The following is a 21,202-nucleotide window of genomic DNA, read 5'->3' as shown; positions in this document are numbered from 1 at the left end:
TTCTGTGTAAATGTCCCCTCTTCCAGGAAGTTTTCTGTAAGTCTTCAGGCTGTGTTAGAAACTCTCATTGCATATTGTGCTTTTCCATCATAACATCTACCATAGCTATTATCAAATCATCGCATATTTTAAGTTTTGGTTAAATATCTTCCATAGACTGTTTCAAAATTGAAGAGATAATATTTGGCAAAGCTTGGATCGAAGGACTGTTTAAGAAGAAAATCACATGTAACAGAGCTTGTATCTTGTCTAAATGGCCTGCAGTATTTACCATTTGGCCTTTCACAAAAAAAGTTTGCCAACCTCTGGTCTATATTTTTGTTACTCATTGAATGGAAGAATATAGATATTTTAATGTATTTCCTTTGCTTTTTTGAACAGGACACTTGACTGTTTGTATAAATGTATAAAATTATTTTTATAGTAAAACAAAGTGAAATAAAAAGTACACAACTAAGGGTATACACACCTAGCAGAAACACATCAGGGTAAGGACTCAGGAACACAGTAAGGAGAACGAAGCAGATGGGGTGACAGAAATTCAGGTTCAAGTTGGAGCTACATTTACCTACGCAGGAATGCTGACCTATTAGAATCAGGGCCAGTGGGAATGAACCAAGGCCAGCAGCCTCACATACGCTGTTCAGAGTCACTACAGAGCAAGGGGACGTGTTTGTCCTTCCCTTTCCTTTGGAAACAGGCTGGGCCTGGGCCTGGGCTACCACCTATTTCTGGGAAGCCATAAAAGCTGGTGAGAGTGGAACTATGAGTATCTGTCTAGGACCTCCAGCAGGAAGTCAGCGCACTTCTGATTCTGAAACACAAGAGACGCAACCAAGAGAAAAAAGGCTCCATAAACACAGAGAGAAGGGATCTGAGAACAGGGAGGTGAGTGAGGAAACCTGAAGACAGCCTTCTCCAGGACAGTCCACTTACGCTGGTCTGGGAAGACAGACTAAACAACCTTGTTAGGATTTGGGAAGTGACTTTGCTACAGCAAGAGTGGTAGCGATATCAATATCCTCTCGGCTGACACACTGGAATTCTGCAGCAGGCGGGAGCATTGGCTGATTCTCCTTTGCACGATGCTTGTGCCTAGACACAACTTGGGCTGACCAGGATAGAACAGGTCTTCTTGACACAGAGAGAGACAGGGTGCTTCCAGCTCACGCATGTTCTGTCCTCGGCATCTGCCACAATTTCAGTGTGCTTAGCCTCCAACCTGATGACCCTCCTCCTACAAACACATCCTGAGAAATTACCGTGCAACACAGGAAGTGTGCGAGCGCCGTTCATGAGGCATCATGCGTCCTAATGATGTCATAAGCAGTTTGACCATCAGAGAAGCTCTCAGCCAGATAAACAATTACACTCAACCATTCTAATGCCATGGCTCCTTTTACCTTGTATCACTCTGCTGAACAGAGTTATTTGCAGTTTGGATTAAGACATAATGCATGCATATCAGATTCTCTGATGACATGAAACTGACAAGGTTAGCAATCTCAGTTTTCAGCCATAGAGTCAAGGTGGAGAATGCTCCTGACAGGCTTGGGGCCATAGGAATTTAACCGGGATAAAGCTAAAGTGTGTAAGTTTAAAACATAAAGTGATTAAGAACATATAGGAAATGCTACTTTGGTAGAAAGTCTGTGACTTTTATCAGATGTAGGCTTTTCAGCTAAATTCAAAAGCAGGTGAGAGGATGTGGTTTTGGTAACTAGCATGGTGAGATGCCTAGACACTAACTCGAGAAGTTTAATTGAAGTAACTCGGCCAGAACTTTTAGAGATGAGAAGGTTGAGGGGTAGGAAGTGTATGAAAATTGCCTTCCAGTGAGAGAACAGATTGACTATCTTTTGCTCCAGACATAAAATTGCAGTAGAAGGTGGTTGTTTCATGGAGACAATTTTTACTTCAACATAAGGATGGGTTACATAGGAAATGGAGCTGTAAGTTCTGATTTTTTAACGACGTCTTTATGAAGTCCTCCTTTGCACTGAATGCTGGGTTTTGGGTCAGGACCTCAAAAAGGAACAGTGCCTGCTCTTTAGGGGTTCTCATTATAGACTGTGAGACAAATTGGTGAATTAGGCAAGGTGTCCCAAATCAGAAGAGATGAGAATGAATTCTGCCAGGGACTGGGGAGTCAGCAGAAGTGACATTTAAATGAATTCTTGAGTCGTATACTTTTGTGGTTTTTTTTTTTTTTAATTTTTTGGGTTTATTTTGAAAGTCAGTTACAGAGAGAGAGGGAAAGACACAGAGAGAGATCTTCCATCCTCTGGTTCACTCCCCAGATGGCTGCATCCACCAAGGCCAGGGCAGGCTGAAGCCAGGAGCCAGGAGCTTCATCCAGGTCATCAACATGTGTAGCATGTGCCCAAGCACTTGGGCCATCTTCTCTTGCTTTTCCCAGGCCATTAGTAGGGAGCTGGATCAGAAGTGAAGCATCTGGGACACTAGGGTTGCCTGTGATACACTTACCTGCTACACCACAATGCTGGCCCTGAGTCATATGCTTATTTTTTTTATCACTGTCATATTCAAAAAGAAGCTGATGATCATATATTGGGAATATAGTCATTGAGTAGAAAATTGGACTGGGTAGCCTTTGAGTTCTTTGAAGATTTAATGGATGTTGGTGAATGGCACATGGAGATTCAATTGTAAGAGATAAGACTTCGGACTCCAGTGTACCCGGGACCACAAAGGTGAAGGGGCCCTGGGGCTCAATATTCAAGTGATCACAACATACCTGTGGCCCAGCCAGGGAGCCCATGGTGCAGATGAAGAGCTCTCGGGAGAGCTTCCGTGCCATGGTTGCATGCCTCTGTGTCAGAAACCTGCTCTCTCATTGCTCTCATTGCTCCAGTCCTTTTTTTCCTGCTTCTTCAGTAATTTTTATTGTTCTAATTTGGTCTCTCTTCTCAGGGACCTCAGAGAAGGGTACATTAGAAAAAAATCTGCTAAATAAATAATAGCATGACTACTACAGATTTAATTATAGCTATCCAGCTGTCTGTCTGAAGTGTTGTGCTGGGGCCATATGGTCTCTTGCATATTCCAGCCCTGGAAGGCCCTGGTTTAAATGTTTCCCAGCTGATAGTCTTTGTTCTCAGACACCAGCTAGCAGCCGTTCAGAAGTCAAGAGCTGATGTACTTTACCTTGGCTTTCTGTCTGCAGATGGACACTTTATTGAGAATTTCTTATTAGATCCCAAGTCAGAAGACATGGAAGCACCCGTGCAGACAGGTCTCAGGTGTTACGTCTTACTGGCTTTCTAGGCTGATTTTTGTTGTCATGTTTGATGGGATGTTCTCAGTAAAGAGTACTGCAGTTGACCACTTTCCCCCCAAAGGCATTTCTAAAGGGTTCTAATGAGTGGTTTTTGTCATTGTTTTCTGTCCCAAGGTCATGGTGAGAGCAGAAGTGGAAGAGGGTGAGCAGAGGTCACCTGCTCTTGTTCTCTCAGCATGCCCTTTCTGGGCCTCTGGCAGACTAGCACTGGGCCCTTCTAGGCCCCTTCCAGTCCCAAAGTTCAGTGATTGAGAATCAGCAGGGGCACATGGCCTGGCTCCTGACCTGTATCTGGAGGAGGGAGACAACGTTTCCTTTTCCTGCTGTGGTTTTTGTCTGCCTCACGGTGCTGGGAAAGCCCAGATTTCCTCTTCTTTGGGCCACTAACATCTTTTTAGTGTGAAGTCTGCATAAAGGTCTAAACCTCAGAGAGTAGCAAAGCTTTGGCCTTCAGTGTGCACTTACGCAGTTCAAAACTGTGTGCGGTAGTAGGCCTTAGGCTTTTTCCATGTCAGGGGTCCATTTGACCTTGTGATAGAACGGTGGGTGCTTTCATCAGAAAAATGTACAATAAACACGTAGTCTCCATTGGGGACTCCAGCTTAAGAACTGCTCCTCTGTGCCTTGGTATGAGCCTTGCCAATTCATTTTTGTTGAAGGGAGGTTGAGGACGGTGAGATAGAAGATGTGAAGCGCCAGCCCTGAGGTTCTGATGGGTCCCAGGGCAGAGATTTGTTGGATTCATGGACTGTACTGAGGTGGAGCAGAGGGTGAGGGAAGCAGTGGACAGCATTTCCTGACTCCCGCACAAGAAACATTTTCTGCATAGGCGTTGGCCAAGCCATTGCCTTCCAACTCTTGGTTGCCTGCACTACATCTGATAATTCTACTTTCCTACCTCTCATATCTTTGTTTTGTTTTTCAGAGCAGTTTGTCTTTTTTCTTAGCTACTCCAACTGGGATGTGTGCAGAAGAGAAGGCACACAGAGCATTCTCCTGTATGCTATAGTTTTCTCTTAAAGTGACTAACCCCACAATGTTAATTTTTGTTTGTTTGGGCTTCATTTGGTTGTTTTCCTTGCAGCCTTTCTCTCCTAGTGGTAGTTGGTGGCTATGGGCCAGAAAGAATGAAAGAAACTCTATCTTTAGGATATTTCTTTTTGGGATAGGAAGGGAAGACAGTTAACAAATTCTGTCTTTTAGATGTTAATAGCTGGGGCAAGAGTTAGAAATAAGCATTTCATGTTTTATGTGTTTTTCTCTTTTCCTTGCTAAATGCAGCCATTCAAGGACAAATGTGTCATTTTGAGGGATTGCAGGTAAATGAGATGGTGCAGTTATTGTGAGGAATTGTATTTGTGTTACAGTATAACAGCCCTGAATCACCCCCACGCTCACCTCAGCCATCAGTTCATCTAATTGTGTAGCCTCACCAAGGGGAGGCTCCCTCTGTGTGACCTTTTCAAGTGAAAACTCATGCATTGGTACACTTGGTAGAGTTAACTTACCTGGGTGTACTGTATGATATGGATGTACAAGTCTAAAGTCTTGTCTTAATTCTCTAAGTCAAACTGGGGAAGGATTTCCTCCTAAGATCTGGAGAACTGTGTGTCTGAATTAAATGTAGTGGCAATCTATGTGGATTTTACTTTATTCCTTTAGAAGGAGAAATTTTATTTTACCAATCACACATTTTTTTCTAGGATTATATCAAAACTCTAATGTAATTATAGATAGTATTGCCATTTATTGAGTATCTGCCCTGATAGTCCAAGCACTGTCTTAGAACTTTTTACATATAAACTTAACATGTGACAGAGAACTACTTCAGAAAGTTCATGGAAAAATGGAATTAAAGAATAAGTTTATTTTGATATAATTTAAAAAAAATCTCTGTAGTTTTCTTCAATATGCCTGTACTTTTTTCAACATATATTTTTCATGAACTTTTAGAAAACCTCTCTTGTGCATGTATTTCAAATTTTTTTTCACCAAAATAGACTTCTCTTTTAATTCCATTGCCATGAAATTTTTGAGGTCCTCTTGTGTTATCATCACCTTTGCTTTACAAATGAAGACGTTAAATGTACATCAAAACTCTGTGGTCTTCTGAGCAACTGTTATAGAGGTTAAGGTAAAAGAAAACTTCAGGGCACGTGTGTTTTTGGTGCCCAGCCAGATTTCCGTGGTGTGTCTGTTAGTCACCAGTATTGCCGAAATGTTTGCTTCTGATACTGCAGAGCTTTAAGCCACAGGGAAGAAAGCCGATTCTAGTAGTGTGTCATGCGTAGGTCTTCCTGATTCTTTGCCCCCTCTGTCCAGGCACTCAGAAAATCCACTGTGTTCTGCCTTTTAATTTTTCTCGTGGTTTTTCAACATACAGTCCCCATTGATGCTGTCTTGAGTTAGGTCTTCACAGTGTTCCTCCATGTAATGCATTTGTTGAGCAACCTAGTATCCGGCCAGTGTTGTATGTAAACATTTTCCAACACCACCTCATGAATGACTCTTAACTCTGTGAAGCATTTCACAGGTATGGAAACAACTTGAAGCTATGAAGTAATATGTCCAAAGTTTCACTGCTAATAAGTAGATGAACAGATTTGCTCATAGCTCTAACTCCAAGCTCATATTCTTGATCTCTGAATTTCTAATAAAGAGGTAACAATGGCTAAACTTAGCATGATGAATCTGGGACTGTGGAGACAGCCAAACTTTGATTTGAATTCTTGCTCTGCCTTTCCTAGTTTTGTGATCTTACTCAGGTTATGTAATCTCTTGAATTGTGGTGAGAGTTTAGTAAAAATGATATATGCCAAGTTCCTGCTCCAGTGCCTGGCCGTAGATCATTGATTTAAAAATTATTAGCAATTGGCTGGCGCCACAGCTCACTAGGCTAATCTTCTGCCTGCGGCGCCAGCATGCCGGGTTCTAGTCCTGATTGGGGTACCGGATTCTGTCCCGGTTGCTCCTCTTCCAGTCCATCTCTCTGCTGTGGCCTGGGAAGGCAGTGGAGGATGGCCCAAGTGCTTGGGCCCTGCACCTGTGTGGAAGACCAGGAGGAGGCACCTGGATCCCGCTTCGGATTGGCACAGTGCGCCGGCCGTAGTGGCCATTTGGGGGGTGAACCAATGGAAGGAAGACCTTTCTCTCTGTCTCTCTCTCTCACTGTCTAACTCTGCCTGTCAAAAAAATTATTAGCCATCACCATTATTATTAGTATTAATAAATTTCAAAAATATTTTAAAGACATTTGTGCTTCTTGGTAACAATTGGGACCTTTAGAATTCAGTCTTAGTGATATGAGATTCAGAATCTTAAATTGGGAAGGAATTGAAGAGGCAGTCTCTCCCCAAAAACAGAACCCCCTTGCACACACTCACTGATGAATCCTACAAAGATAGAACTTTCTGGCACTTCGGCAGGGATTTTTATAAAAACAATGAATTGTAGCAACCTGCGGTCATAGTTTTTGGAACCAGTAAAGGCCCTTTGCTTCCTGAGAGTCCTTTCTGAAGTTCATCCCACCAAACGGAGTGCCTTGCCTGGAATTCTCCATGTCTTCTCTCGTGTTTATGCAGAACATAAAACACCGAAACACAGATGTGATCACATGGATTTCACTTATTTACAGGTGGTTGCTGAACACGCATTACTGCAAGGCTAAGGCTTTGTAAGACACTGGCTAACAAAGTGGAGTAATAATTGATTTCTTTTTGTAGAGCACTTTAGGAGTATCTTTAAAGTGCTTGTCATCCACTGAGAGTCACAGGCAAGTCAATCAGTGAGTGCATCCTAAGTGCAGTTACAGAGGGAAGGCAAGGAAATGAGGGAAGGTGCAGGAGGTCAGGGTCACGCTGACCCTTGCCACGAGGCCTGGCTAGGGTTTGGGAGCGTAAGTGGAATATAGCAACTAAAAGAGGAGGGTAGAGAGGATGAGGCATGTAGGGAAAGGGAATGTCTCACCAGATGGATTAATGAATGTTTCAAGTTTTCTTTGAGGCAAGGAGTGGATGATTGTATTTACATATGGTAGAGTTCAAGACAAAACATTAAAAGAGGAAAAGACTTTTTCCAAGAAGTACCTAACTCAGCCAGCATATGAAATTTGCCAGTTCTTATTTTTCTTAATACCTGTTTTTTTAAGAAAAGATTTATTTATATGTTCAAAAGCCCCATTTACACAGAGAGAGAAGGAGAAGCAGAGAGAGAGAGAAAGAGAGAGAGAGAATTTCCATCTGCTGGTTCTCTCCCCAATTGGCCACAGTGGCTGGAGCTGTGCCGATCAGAAGCCAGGAGCCAGGAGCTTTCTTCTGGGTCTCCAATGCAGGTGCAGGGCCCCAAGGACTTGGGCCACCTTCTACTGCTTTCCCAGGCCATAGCAGAGAGCTGGATCAGAAGTGGAGCAGCCAGGACTCAAACTGGTGCCCATTATGGGATACTGGCACTGCAGGCGGCAGCTTTACCCACTATACCACAGCACCGGCCCCTTAAATACTTTTTTTAAAAAGATTTATTTATTTATTTGAAAGTCAGAGTTACACAGAGAGAGGAGAAGTAGAGAGAGAGAGGTCTTTCATCCGCTGGTTCACTCCCCAGATGGCTGCAACGGCCAGAACTGTGCTGATCTGAAGCCAGGAGCCAGGAGCTTCTTCCGAGACTCCCATGCAGGTGCAGGGGCCCAAGGACCTGGGCCATCTTCTACTGCTTTCCCAGGCCATAGCAGAGAGCTGGATTGGAAGAAGAGCAGCCAGGTCTCCAACCGTCACCCAAATGGGATGTCAGCACTTTAGGCCAGGGCATTAATCTGCTGCGCCACAGCGCCGGCCCCCACTTAAATACTTTTTAATGTGCTGTTCTCTTTATTTGGGTTTTCTCCTTTCCTTCTCCAATCCATTTTATTTTTTGGAGTTAAATACCTGGGTGCTTCATAAGGATTTTGGAAAAATGTAATTAAAAGACAAGTTTACTTTAGTGCAAAAAGTTTGGAATCCATGCTTAGTTTTTTTTTTTTTTTTTTTTTTTTTTTTTTTTTTAAATAACACATGTTTTCCATGTGCAAGGATAGGTGCAAAGATGTCAGGACCAATAACTTCTAAACTTCAGGTAGTAAAATTGACTTATCAAATATATTAGAGTTTCATAATATACAAATAGGAACTGAAAATCAAATGTTATAATATTTGGATTCAATCCTGGCCTGGCCATTGAGCTGTATGATTATGAAGTCTTAAACTTTTTGAACTTAGTTTCTCTCATCTGTAAACTGGTAAAGTAATATGGTTCTCATAAGGTTTCTGGTAAGCATTCAATTATTAAGATAGCATATATCAAAGTATTTTAAGAACTGTGAGTAGCTATATACATATTGATGGTTTTCTTAAAAATAGCATGAAAATTAAGAAATAAGAGATTTTGACAAGTTGATTTTTAAACTAGGTCACTACTTAAAATTTCTTCTTGTTTAGGAAATCAAAACTAATGGGTGGTAGTTAATGTTATATTTAGTTCAGTGGCCATTTGTAAATGTGCTGCTTTGCAGAATCATTTGCATTAATGGTGGTGAGATATCTAAATTTGGAAAGAAAAAATAGAATATCAAGTTTTCACCCTTAGGGAACTGTTTTCGCTTTGAAGTTGTATTTTTTAATGGAATAAATGAAACTAGAATAGTGTTTAAAAAGTAAAAACTTGTATCCACAGAGCCTTTTGGCATCTTGTCTTAAACAATCATTATACTCTTTCATATTTTGTACTTTTTGGAAATCTCAGGCCATATCATAAATGTAAGTACCAATAGCATGATAGGTGGTTGTCTAAATTTTGGATCCTCTGGGCTATCAAGTAATGGTTCTTTTTAGACCTCTTAGACATTAAGCCAGTGGCATTTAAGTTTAGTCTTGGGAATGTTCTTTTGAATCACAGCTTGATATAACCTAAAGGGCAATCAGAGCTTTCATTAAAAACAAAACATGCTTTTAGCAATTATTCTGATAGTTTCCCCCATTATACTGAAAAAGTCCAATCCTACAAGTTAGTTTAAGAGGTGAATAAAGAATATTCTTATCTAATGTTAGAGGCTTAAATAAATTTTCTTATAGGACCTTAGAATAAAAGGCACTATCTATTAAGCTTAGACAACAGTGATTCTCGCATTTTCCTTCATCTGCTATTTCCCTGTTAGGTAACCATACAGTTTGCAGTAAGGAAGTGAGATTTAGTAATGGAATGAGTGTGTTTATTCTGGAAGGCCCAGACCCTGTCACAGCCCGACATTCTAGAAGATCACTGGGGAAACGCATGCATCAAGAAATGGGGGCCACGAGCTGGGCTGAAGCTTTGTCTTCAAATCTGAAAGCAGACACTTAGTGAGCTAGGCGGAACCTTTGCTTCCTTTTGGTAGTTGTAAAAATTCTACAAGCAGAGTAGGTTCTTACAAGGCCTGCTCTTTGTCTGTGGAACTTAAACCTAAATCATGACTCTTCCTTCTCTACCACAAAGAAAGGCCACGATGTAGTGTTCCGAGAGAACTATTGTCCTGATGCCCAGGACACAGCTAGTGTAGACTCATCGTCTAGGAATTTGGTTAGCTCCGATCAGCCCTCTTTTTCCCTAGGTGTGTAATATGTGGGCACCTGGAAGGTGGTGGGGAGGATGAGAGATAAGGACAGCTTTCTTTAACCATGACGGCCGACTGTAGGCAATGCACTGGACGACAGCCTTCCTTCTCCTAGTTTCCCAGTTTGAGACTATGGTTGTGTACCCAATAGCTACATAGATTTCTTGGTAGTTTAAACCTTCTTCAGAATTGCCTCCTTGTTTTCCACAAGACTGCTTTATGATGTCCTGTTCATTCAGCCTGGCTCTTGTTGGAGACTAATTTTAACCTGAGGAAAGTATACTTGATTTCTTTATATCTTATTAGGTATCTTGCCTCTTAACTCTTTCCCACCTTTACAAAAGTCTTTATGAGTAATGGCTGCGGAGCATAATTTTAGTTTTCCATTTTCCTTTGTTCCTTTTGAGGGTTCTCTGCCAAGGTGGTACTACATGTATGCCAGATTTGCAATTAAATAGTTACTTATTTTTTTAAAAAATTCAGTATAGTATAATTGTCCAATAAAGTAAAAAATATGTGTGCATGTGTGTGTGAGTTCATAAGTCTACTTGATTTTTCACAATGTGAGCAGGGTTGCTATATTTGAATATTTTATATATTCAATATATATTTGTTATATATTGTTTATATAACACATGTATAAACACCAGTGGACTAGGATAACATCTTTACAGTTATCACTGAGATTATAGTAAGAATTGAACATTTGTTTTCTATTAATTTCTTATTTTATTTTTTCTTCTTTCTACTAATTCTTGTTTGAATTTCATTTGCTATTGCTATTTTATGCTTTTTGAGACATGACATATAGATTTAGATCACTGAACTTTAAATTTAACCTTTCTTCTTTTGTAATTTTTCAAGTTAAGATCATGATTTTTTTTTTTATTTGACAGGTAGAGTTATAGACAGAGAGACAGAGAGAAAGGTCTTCCTTCCATTGGTTCACTCCCCAAATGGCACTACAGCTGGCTCTGCGCTGATCTGAAGCCAGGAGCCAGGGGCTTCCTGCTGGTCTCCCATGCGAGTGCAGGGGCCCAAGCACTTGGGCCATCCTCCACTGCCTTCCAGGGCCACAGCAGAGAACTGGACTGGAAGAGGAGCAGCTGGGACTAGAACCCAGTGCCCATATGGGATGCTGGCACCGCAGGTGGAGGCTTAACCTAGTGAGCCATGGCGCTGGTCCCAAGATCATGAATTTTATCAATACAAATAGTAGCATTCTACATGTCTTGATATGTCATATTTTCATATGATGAGTAATTTTGACTTAACAAGTGATGTATATTTTAAATTCTAGGGCAATTATTTCATTTTTTAAATAGATTACGTAGAAGTTCTCAAACTTGCAATCAACATGTTAAAAATATTCCTATTTTTTTCAAAGTTTGTGTTTGATAACTACAATATGTAGCTCTCCTTTAAGGTTGTTTCTATTTCTGTTTTTCTTCTCTCTCTCTCTCTCAAATTTCAGTCATTTGATCTTGTCTACTAGTATGCCTTGTAATTTCTGATTAAATGTCAGATATAATATATAAATAGTAGAGTTAATGTGATACTCTGTATGATGCTATTATCCTTAAGAAATTATTTCTCTTATTTTTGGCTGGTATTTAAGCTGGGGGCAGGCCATATTAATTGATATTCAGTCCAAAATTGAGCTAATTAGAAGCTAGGTTTCAGCTTTTATATAATTTACCAGATGCATAGCTTCAAGCCTACAGTACTCACATACACATTCTGGGATTCATGGGCTCAGAGGCACCTGTTCTGATAAGGAAATGTAACTGTGTAACTGGACCTAGGAAATAGACTCTGGGTCTGTTATCTAGTCATATGGATGAAAATTTCAAGTCTCTCCCTGTCTTCTTCTCTCTTTTTTTTTTTTTTTTTTCCATTCTGTGGTCTTGCTGCAAGGGAAAGCAGTCAACTTGCTTTTTTTCTTCAAGGCACTATACCCCTCACATTAGTAAAAAAAAGATGTCCCATTGAATTTGTCAAACTCACTGAATTGGCTGCTTCTCCTGAGATGCAGAGAAAGTGAATGGGAAGATGCAGAAATATGATAAGCTAAGAGAATACTTTTTCCTAACCTTAAAAGTTAATATTATTATTTGTATATCTAATAAATGAATCAATTCATACCAAGAAAACAGAATGAACTTACTAAGAACCTGATTGATCTAGATCCTTACTCATATTTTTTAGTTCCTTGATTTTTTTTAAAGATTTGTTTATTTATTTGAGAGGTAGAATTACAGACAGAAAGACAGAAAGGTCTTCCATCTGCTGATTCATTCCTCAAATGGCTATAAGGGGAGCCAGGAGCTTCTTCCACGTCTCCCGCATGGATGCAGGGGCCCAAGCACTTGGGCCTTTTTCTGCTGCATTGGAAGAGGAGCAGCTGGGACTCAAACTGGCGCCCATATGGGATGTTGGCTCCGCAGGCAGAGGCTTAGCCTACTAATGCCACTGTGCTAGCCCTTAGTTCTTTAAGTCGTAAGATAATACAGACCATTCTTATACACTGTATCTTAGGCACTGCCCAAGAGCTAATCTGAATTAAATTCAAAGGTAGAGTGGCTATATTCTTTTCTTCTAGCCCAAGCACTTCTGAGAATGAAAGGAAGTACTTTAATAATTATTCCAAGACAATGGGATAACTGAGACCATCATGAACAAATTGGTAGCTATGGTAACCCTACTTTGCAACTAATATGGATTCTTTCTGCAATGGAATAGTATGGTACTAGGACAACCTAGAAAGACTTTGATCTTACCAGATGATTTTATTTGGGAAGTAGGCAGAGCTGGCAACTTTCAAAGGTGTATGTGTGTTGCAGGGGGAGATCAGTTTAAAAAAAGAAAATAAGCTAAAAAGAAACAAAGAAAAGAAAGAACACTAAGTTCTTTGCCCAGGAAAACAGGTGGATGTTAGTATGTGCACATGAGGCACTGTGAATTGAGAGTAAGTATAGATAGAAAGCAAAATCATCCCCATGGAGTGGAAAAGAGAATATATAGAAGGGAGCAGCAACAGATATAAGATATGTAAAAAGAATGAGTATCTCAAGCTTAGTTGATTTTTAAATATCACTTATTCCAAGGACTTTTAATAGACTAAAGATCAAATTTTAATTCATAAAATTCAGGGGACAAATCATAAGTATTCTTGCTTACAAATATTACTTTATTACAGATACAATTATTTTAATGTGCTAAAATGGCAGGGCAAAAGAAGGTGAGATTGAAATTTCTGCCTATTCACTAAGGAATACTATGATAGCCTGGACCTACTTACCAGGTGTTGATCATGCTGTAGTTCCGAGGTGATGATAGGAGACTAGTAAACCAAGTGGAAGTTCCAGCCAGTTAACGGTGATTAGCAGTTACATAATGATGAGTCCCCATGTGTAAATTCTGAACAATGCAAGCTGCCTTCATTGAAGGGTGCAGGAGATTATAAGACCTGAGCTGACTATAGAAAATTGACTTTTTAATTAGCTATATGTGATGCATATCACTTGTATGTGAATAACTTTCTTATTATCAAACAGAGCCATCAACTCAAGTCAGCTACCTCTTATAATCAGCCCACTTATTCTACTTTATCCATTCAAAATCTCTAGTTTTTTGGTATGCCTATACTATGATCACTGGGTTAACAGAAAACCACTTAGAAAGTAAGGAAGGTTAAGAAATTGTAAGAGTAAATATTCATGGAACAAAAAATTTTCAGTATACCTCTAAGCAATTTTGGCAAATCTTTACTCTGGAAGGAAGAATGCAGACTATTTAAAAAAACACAGTTGAATTCTTACAGCTGATATTGTAACCTGGTAAAGACAAAAAAAAAAAAAAAAGATCACAGAATTTATGAGCTAGCTAAGTATCCTTTAATGATAGTAGCTTCACAAGATATCCATTTCTCTGAAATCAAGATGGGCTAAAGTGATTTTTTTTCCCTCGGTGTGTGCTTTCAGTTGACCCTGCCTAAAATCTAGGCTGGGTATCCCTTGGAAAAGCAACTCATCATCTTTAAGAAAGGAATGTCACACTATCTTTGGAATTCAATCCAGATGAGTTTGTTGTGTTTTCAACCTTCATTTGAAAGCCCTAAATCCTTTTCTTGTTTTCATTATCTTTTATTGCTTTTTGTAATTCCTGAATCTGTTCTTTACCTTTTTGTTTAATATTTATATTTTTTCATAGTATTTGTTATTGTTTACAGTTTATTTTGAAAAGTCCAGAGTTGATTTTCAAACTTCAGTCAATACTTTTTCTTTCATGAGATATTATTGGGTACTTGAAAAAGAACAGAGGTGGGTGAATTAGCATTTGATGAATCAGAATTAAGGAGGAGAGATCTTAACTTTTTTTTTTTTTTGAAGATTTATTTTATTTATTTGAAAGACAGAGTTACAGAGAGAGGTAGAGACAGAGAGAGAGGTCTTCTATCCATTGGTTCACTCCTCAGATGGCCGCAATGGCCGGAGCTGAGCTGATCCGAAGCCAGGAGCTTCTTCCTAGTCTCCCAGGTGGGTACAGGGGCCCAAGGACTTGGGCCATCTTCCACTGCTATCCCAGGCCATAGCAGAGAGCTGGATTGGAAGAGGAGCAGCTGGGACTAGAACCAGCGCCCATATGGAATGCCGGTGCTTCAGGCCAGGGCGTTAACCTGCTGCGCTACAGCGCTGGCCCTGAGATTTTAACTCTGACCTGAGAAGAACCTTGCTTCAACTCTGACTTCCTAATATTATTTAATTCTATAATGTGCCATATCTCCTCATGACAGAAAAAGCATTTTTAGGCACATAGGAATATTAAAGGCTCTGGTAAAGTCTGTAATGTATAAAGTTACTTGATTTTGTCTAACTTGCTGTTCCTCAGATATATTTGACATACACTCTATTGTATCAGGGCTCTGTAGTGGATATAAATATACTTCAAATTAATTGAAGCCCAAAGGAGATTTAGTAGCTGATGTAGGGAAGAATTCTTGGAGAAGTTACAGAACATCAGTGATTAGAACTGGAGACTCAGCAATTTCTCTTTCTCTCTCATTGTTGGTTTCATTTTGGTTGCTGACCTCTTCCTTTACTGGTGTGGACAGTGCTGTGCATATGTCTTTTAAATGTGGGGAATAATCTCAGGAGAATGTTGACTTTTTGACACCTAAAATTATCAATTTTTTCCCACAATATTTGGCCCCTGCATGGGTTATGCATCCATCCTTTGGGCAAATCACTCATCAGGGAAGGAATTTGTTGAGGTTGACTATATTTGGACCTTTTGTCCATTTATGTGGCCTGGCTGGGATGTGCAGAAGTGATTATTGGAAGAAGACAATTAGGAAAGCTTGTTAGAGAGAGGTGAGGTAATAACCACCATTTTTTTTAGCAACTATTTATTGAGCCTTTCTCTCTAGGCACTCTTGTAGGCACTTAGTGATACAATGCTAAAACTAGATGGATACCCATGCCTCCAGGAAGTTTATGTGCTGGTAGGGAGGCAGACAGTTTTAAAAAGTAAAATACATGGTATGTTAGGCTGCGGAAAATTAAAGTAGAAAGAGGAGTGGGAAGTGCATGTGGGAGAAGGGAGTTTAAATTGTAATGGGTATGGCCAAGGAAACCTCTGTGATGAGAGGGTGATTTTTTTTAAGATTTTATTTATTTATTTATTTGAAAGTCAGAATTACAGAGGCGGGGGAGGGGGGAAAGACAACAGAGGGAAATCTTCCACCTACTGGTTCACTTCCCAGATGGCCACAATGACCAGTATTGGGTCAGATGGAAGCTAGGAGCCAGGAACTCATCTAGAGGACCAAGCACTCGCGCCATCTTCTGCTGCTTTCCCAGGTGCATTAGCAGGGAGCATGATTGGAAGTGGGGCAGCCAGGACACAAACTGGCACACATATGGAATGCCAGTATTGTGGGCTAAGCTGGCCTAAAATTAATATTTCAAGCTCTTGCCTTTTACTTAGAGAATTCAAAGCACAGACTCAAACACAGCATGCAGCATGGTAAGGTTTAGAGTTTATTTAGAAAGTGAGAAAGATACACAGAAACATGAGGGCTTTATTAGGGGAGAGTGGGCCAAGAAGTGTAAATGGGGATCTTCATACCAGTCATTCCAGGGGTCCATGAGAGAGAGGAAGCAAGCGAGAGAGCAGAGGCAAGAGCAGGCAAGAGAGAGAGCAAGCGAGGGCAGGCTCGGCACTCTCCAGGCCTCTCATCTACTTCCAAGGGGAGTGGTTACATGGTCTGATTGACAGGTGGGTGGATACAGGTGAGATTATGTGGTTGGGGGATGGGGAGTGGCCTCCAGCTCATGAACCTAATCTTTCTCACGGACTAGTCCCATATCACTGGTATTGCAGGAGGTGTCTTTACCTGCTATGCCACAATGCTGGCCCTGAAAAGACCACTTTTAAACAAAGATCCAGAGAGAGGGAGGGAGAGGGAGAGGGAGGGAGATTCCATGTGGAGGTCTTGTGCTAAAGAGGCCTGGGATGTCAGAGGGAGGACACAGAGTCCACCTGTTGGGCACAGAGAAGATGGAAGGCAGGCCAGGGAGCTGTTGGGCAACCAGATAATGCTGGGGCTTGGAGATTGTCCTGAGTCCTTGGCTTCCCTTGGTGAAATGGGTGCCAATGCAGTTTTGAAAAGGGTGACATGATTCTCTTGGTTTGTCTGCTCCAGCTGTCTTCGTGAACATTTGGGAGTCAAGGACAAAAGCAGGTTATCTGGCCAGGAAGCCCATACTGTAATCCAGAGGAAGCTCATTCTAGTAGGGACCAGGATAGTGCCAGCGAAGGTGGTGAGAAACAGTTGGAGTTTGAATGGATAACTGATAGGATTTGCTGTACAGTGGGCAGGAGAAAAGGAGAAGAGTTAAAGATGACAGCGAAGTTTTGGATCTGAGCAGTGGAACAGTGCAATTGCCACTCACCAAGCAGGGCAGCAAGCAGGAGGAGCTGTTTTGGAAGGACTGACAGAGGGTACCGCTTGGACCTGTGATGCTTGAATTGCATGTTAGTAATGGAAGTTGACATGCTGTAGGTCTGGGGTTTGGGGAAGAGGTCCTGGCTGAAGATGTGAATTTGTGTCATCAGTGTGTAAGAGAGGCTTTGAAAGCCCAAGGCTAGGCAAGGTCACCCAGGCAGTGCATGTAGACAAAAGGAGCCATCCAAGTACTGAGCTCCGGGGGTACCTCCAGCACCACACCTTACTTTAGAGTAACTATTAATTTCTCTTTTAGACACTAGTATTCCACAAAGACAGACTGAGATGTCTAAAGGAACCTGCCTTCACAGCTGTCTCCCTTTGAAGCATGGAGAGCACAGTTGATTTTGTCCTTAAAATGTACTTTTAGTTCTCTAGTATGGGCACAGTAATCTTCATAAAGGTACCATGATACAAATGAGCTATGCTGTGGAAGTGCATATCAACTCTGCAATACCCTGAGTGCTTTGTAAGTTAGTTGTTACGGCAGATCCAGATTGAATTAGTAGTGCCTAGATTGAGCTTTTGAGGGATGTTTGATGGTCTTTTGGTTGAATTTTGAGTGCTCCAGAGCCTGTTGCTTCTGTTCATAATATTTATTACAGATGAACTGTGTAAGAAGCAGTGGTTCAGCACAATGTGGAATAAACTGCTCTTACACTCGTGTTACTCATGGGAAAATATTTACACCTTGACAAGAGTGTGACTCATCAGTGAGTGCTTCTGAAGTTGCCTGGGAAGTGGGCTGAGATGGAAGGAAGTCTTGCCCTGAGCTCTGAGGGATGTTTAGAAAAGGTATAAATGAGGAAAGGATACTTTTTTGATAATGAGTGTGGGAGGCTAAGTACTAAAACAGAAGGGGATTATGGTCAGAAGTACATAAAACAGAAGGGGATTATATTTGCCTGACTGGAGCAAAAAGTCTGCTAAAGAGAATGGGAAGTAAACTCAGATGATGATTGAGCTTTGTGCTCTGTTTTGGTAACGAGAACTCTTTCTGGAAGGAGTTTGAGGAAGATCATTCTAGCAGTGTTGCTGTGCATAGGCCTGGGCACTTGGCCATACCTGCCATCTACTCTGAGTTGTAGAGAACCGTTTGTTCCTGCAGCTTCCTTAGCTGACAGTAACAGTTGTGGAAACTTGATGTTTATAAACCTTTCCCATGGCTGATTTTTTCATATCTGTAAGATATAAAAAGAATTTGAAAATATTAGCATTTCTTGGAGAAATTAGTTGTAGAAACTTTGGAAAATTCTTTACTGCTTCAAAGAGGTTAGATTCCTACCCTGTAAGAATATACATGTTGCCTTTGCTTCCTTTTGGCTTCCACTAAATTCTTAGTTGTAAGTTCCTTGTGTTTGCCCCATAGCTTTCTAAAAGTGCAAAATTAAAGGGAAAAAAATCTTATGCTGCTGATGGTGTTGGAGCTATAGGAATTAGTTCCCATGTCCCTTCTTTTCCTAACTGAGAACTCTTAAGTGGAAGTTGAAAACAAAATGTTGGTGTAACCTTTTTATTAACAGGGAAAACTGGGTCATGCCTGCCACTTCCCATTCCAGCAACCATCCATGACAGAGAATATTAAGTTCACTGCCACTTTTGAGTTGAAGAGAGGGACATTTATGTTGGATACTAAGCATGTATGAGAAGTCTGTGTGTTTTCTGTGGTCTTGCAGAATTCTTATCTTCATCTTCCCATGATTATTCAAATACTTTCCTTGAGTTGTAGGAAAGAATAGGGCCTAGGAGATAAACTTTCAAAGTGTTTAAGCAACCTTCACTCTCCAGGAAAACCACTTTACACCTCTTCTCTTCTCTTCTCAATCCCCCGCATGCCACCCTCCTCCTCACCATCAGCTCACTTGTATTTCACTGCAAAAATATAAGTCCTCAGAAGCCCTCATTGTCCCCCACCTGGCTGACAGATCTCGCAAATCACCCATTTTTGTACCCACATAGTCTGCCTTGCCTGGGCAGGGGAGGTAAACTCTGTGTTTCCAAGTAAAGTGAACTCCTCCATCTGTGATGTAGATGTTGCTTTTTAATGGTTTAGGGTTGCTTGAGCTGCTTTTGCAGTTACCCCCTCTCTCTCTTGCAGCATTAATCTGTGTCCTGTAGATCATTCTCATTCACACTGTAACATCTCCCATTTGTAACAATTCCCTATTTTATGCCCTCATCCACCAGCATCCTCATTTCTTGGCTTTCCTTGGTATCAGTGTTTCTCAAAATAATTATCTTGAGATAGTGTCCACTTCCTCACCATTCTTTCTTTGCTGGGTACCCTGGTTTCCACTGCAGCAGCTCGTGTTGAGATCCCCAGCATTTCCATCTTGCCAAGTTTATTCACTTGTTCTCATCTGATTGGAACTTTCAGCAGCCTAGGGCTCCGCCAATATACTTTTCTTATTGAGTACTTTCTTCATCTGACTATCAGTGAAGTCTTGTGTTTTTTTCCTTTTCATCACTGCTCTTCTTCAGTGTTCTCTGCTGATTTCTCCTCCTTTTCCTGTAAAAGGTAAAGTGGCCCAGAGTGTCAGTCTTACTCCTCTTCTTTATCTACACGCCACCCAGGTAATGTCATAGTGTTTCATGTTTCCCACCTTTCCACCTGGACTTTGGTGGGCAACTCCCACTTAAACATTTCACCAGTCAAGGGTGGTCATCAGGCACAGCAGTTGGGATGCTGCTTGGCATGCCCACCTCCCATTTCAGAGTACCTGCTTCAAGTCCCAGCTCTGCTTCTGACCCCAGCTTCCTGCTAATGCACACCCTGGGAGATAGCAGATGATGGCTCAAGTGCTGTGTCCCAGTTACCCACATGGCAGAACTGGATTGAGTGCTGGGTTCCTAGTTTCAACTTGGCCCAGCCCTGGCTGTTACAGCCATTTGGAGAATGAACCAGTAGAAGGAAGAGCTCCTCTTCTTCCTTCCCTTCCCTCTATTCTCTCTGTCTTTCAAACAAAGCAAAACAAAATAATTTCCAAAATTATTATAACCTCAAAACCTTGTGTCCTGGTACTCCCTTCCCTGTGCAACTTCATTTGCTGCTACTTCCTGTCCTTTGATGCTTCAACTCCCACTGCAGTTGATTTCTTTTCCTTTTTAAAAGATTTATTTATTTATCTGAAAGGCAGAGTGATGGAGGGAGGGAGGAAGGGAAGGAGAGAGAGGGAGAGGGAGAGAGAGAGGGAGAGAGAGAGAGATACCAACCTTCCAACTACTAGTTCACTCCCCAGATGGCCACACTAGGGGCTGGTGCTGTGGCATAGTGGGTTAAATCACTGGTCTGCAGTGCCGGCATCCCACATGGGTGCCTGTTCAAGTCCTGGCTGCTCCACTTCTGACCCAGTTCCCTGCTAATGCACCTGGGAAAGCAGCAGTGGAGGATACCCAAAGTCCTTGGATCCCACACCCACATGGGAGACCTGGAAGAAGTTCCTGGCTCCTGGCTTCAGATGACCTCAGCTTCTCCCCCTCCCCCTCCCCCTCTCCCTCTCCCTTTCTCTGTAACTCTTTCAAATAAATAAAATAACCTTTTAAAAAATGTCCACAGGAGCCAGGAACTCCATCCTGGTCTCCTCCATGGGCAGCTTGGGCCCATCTTCTGCTGCCTTCCCAGGGGCATTAGCAGGAAGCTGATGGGACACAGAATAGCCAGGACTCTAACTGGGATGCTGTTGTTGTAAGCAGTGGCATAAGCCTGTGCCACAACACCAACCTCAGCACTTCTTACCGTTCTAAATGCCAAGCTCTTCCTGTCTTTAGGCTTTGGATTTGCCATTCTCATTGCCTAGAGTTTTTCTCTGCTTGGATCTTTGCATGACTTGTACCCTTACTCCAATGTTGAGTGTGTTTTTTTTTTTTTTTTCCAGAGGCTTTCCCCAACTACCCTGCCTGAAACAGTACCCTTACCTGTATTATTTTTCCTTAGTATTTGTCACTACTTTAAGTCCTGCTTTATGTCTCCTCTGCAGGAATATGACCTAGGGAGGACATGTAATCTCTGTGTCCTAGGACTTAGATCATTGTTTGGCTTATAGCAAACTCTCAAGTTTCCACTGAGTGAATGGAGTTGTACTATACATTGTTTTATATGTAAATCATGAGATTATTTGTTTGAAAGTCAGAGTTACACAGAGAGAGGAGAGGCAGAGAGAGAGAAAGAGAGGTCTTCCATCTGATATTTCACTCCCCAATTGACCACAATGGCCGGAGCTGTGCTGAACTGAAGCCAGGAGCCAGGAGCTTCTTCTGGGACTCCCATGCGGGT

At 41.4% G+C, this 21,202-nt stretch overlaps 1 protein-coding gene across 8 annotated transcripts in view; it reads left to right on the top strand.

The window, feature by feature from the left end:
* Window positions 1–21,202, top strand: part of SLC4A4 (solute carrier family 4 member 4) — a 460,760-nt gene that overhangs the window by 317,801 nt on the left and 121,757 nt on the right.

This window comes from Oryctolagus cuniculus, chromosome 8, assembly GCF_964237555.1.
Source record: "Oryctolagus cuniculus chromosome 8, mOryCun1.1, whole genome shotgun sequence".
NCBI classification, from domain to species: Eukaryota; Metazoa; Chordata; class Mammalia; order Lagomorpha; family Leporidae; genus Oryctolagus; species Oryctolagus cuniculus.
The sequence above is the reverse complement of the archived record's forward strand: the minus strand, read 5'-3'. Positions and strand labels throughout refer to the sequence as shown.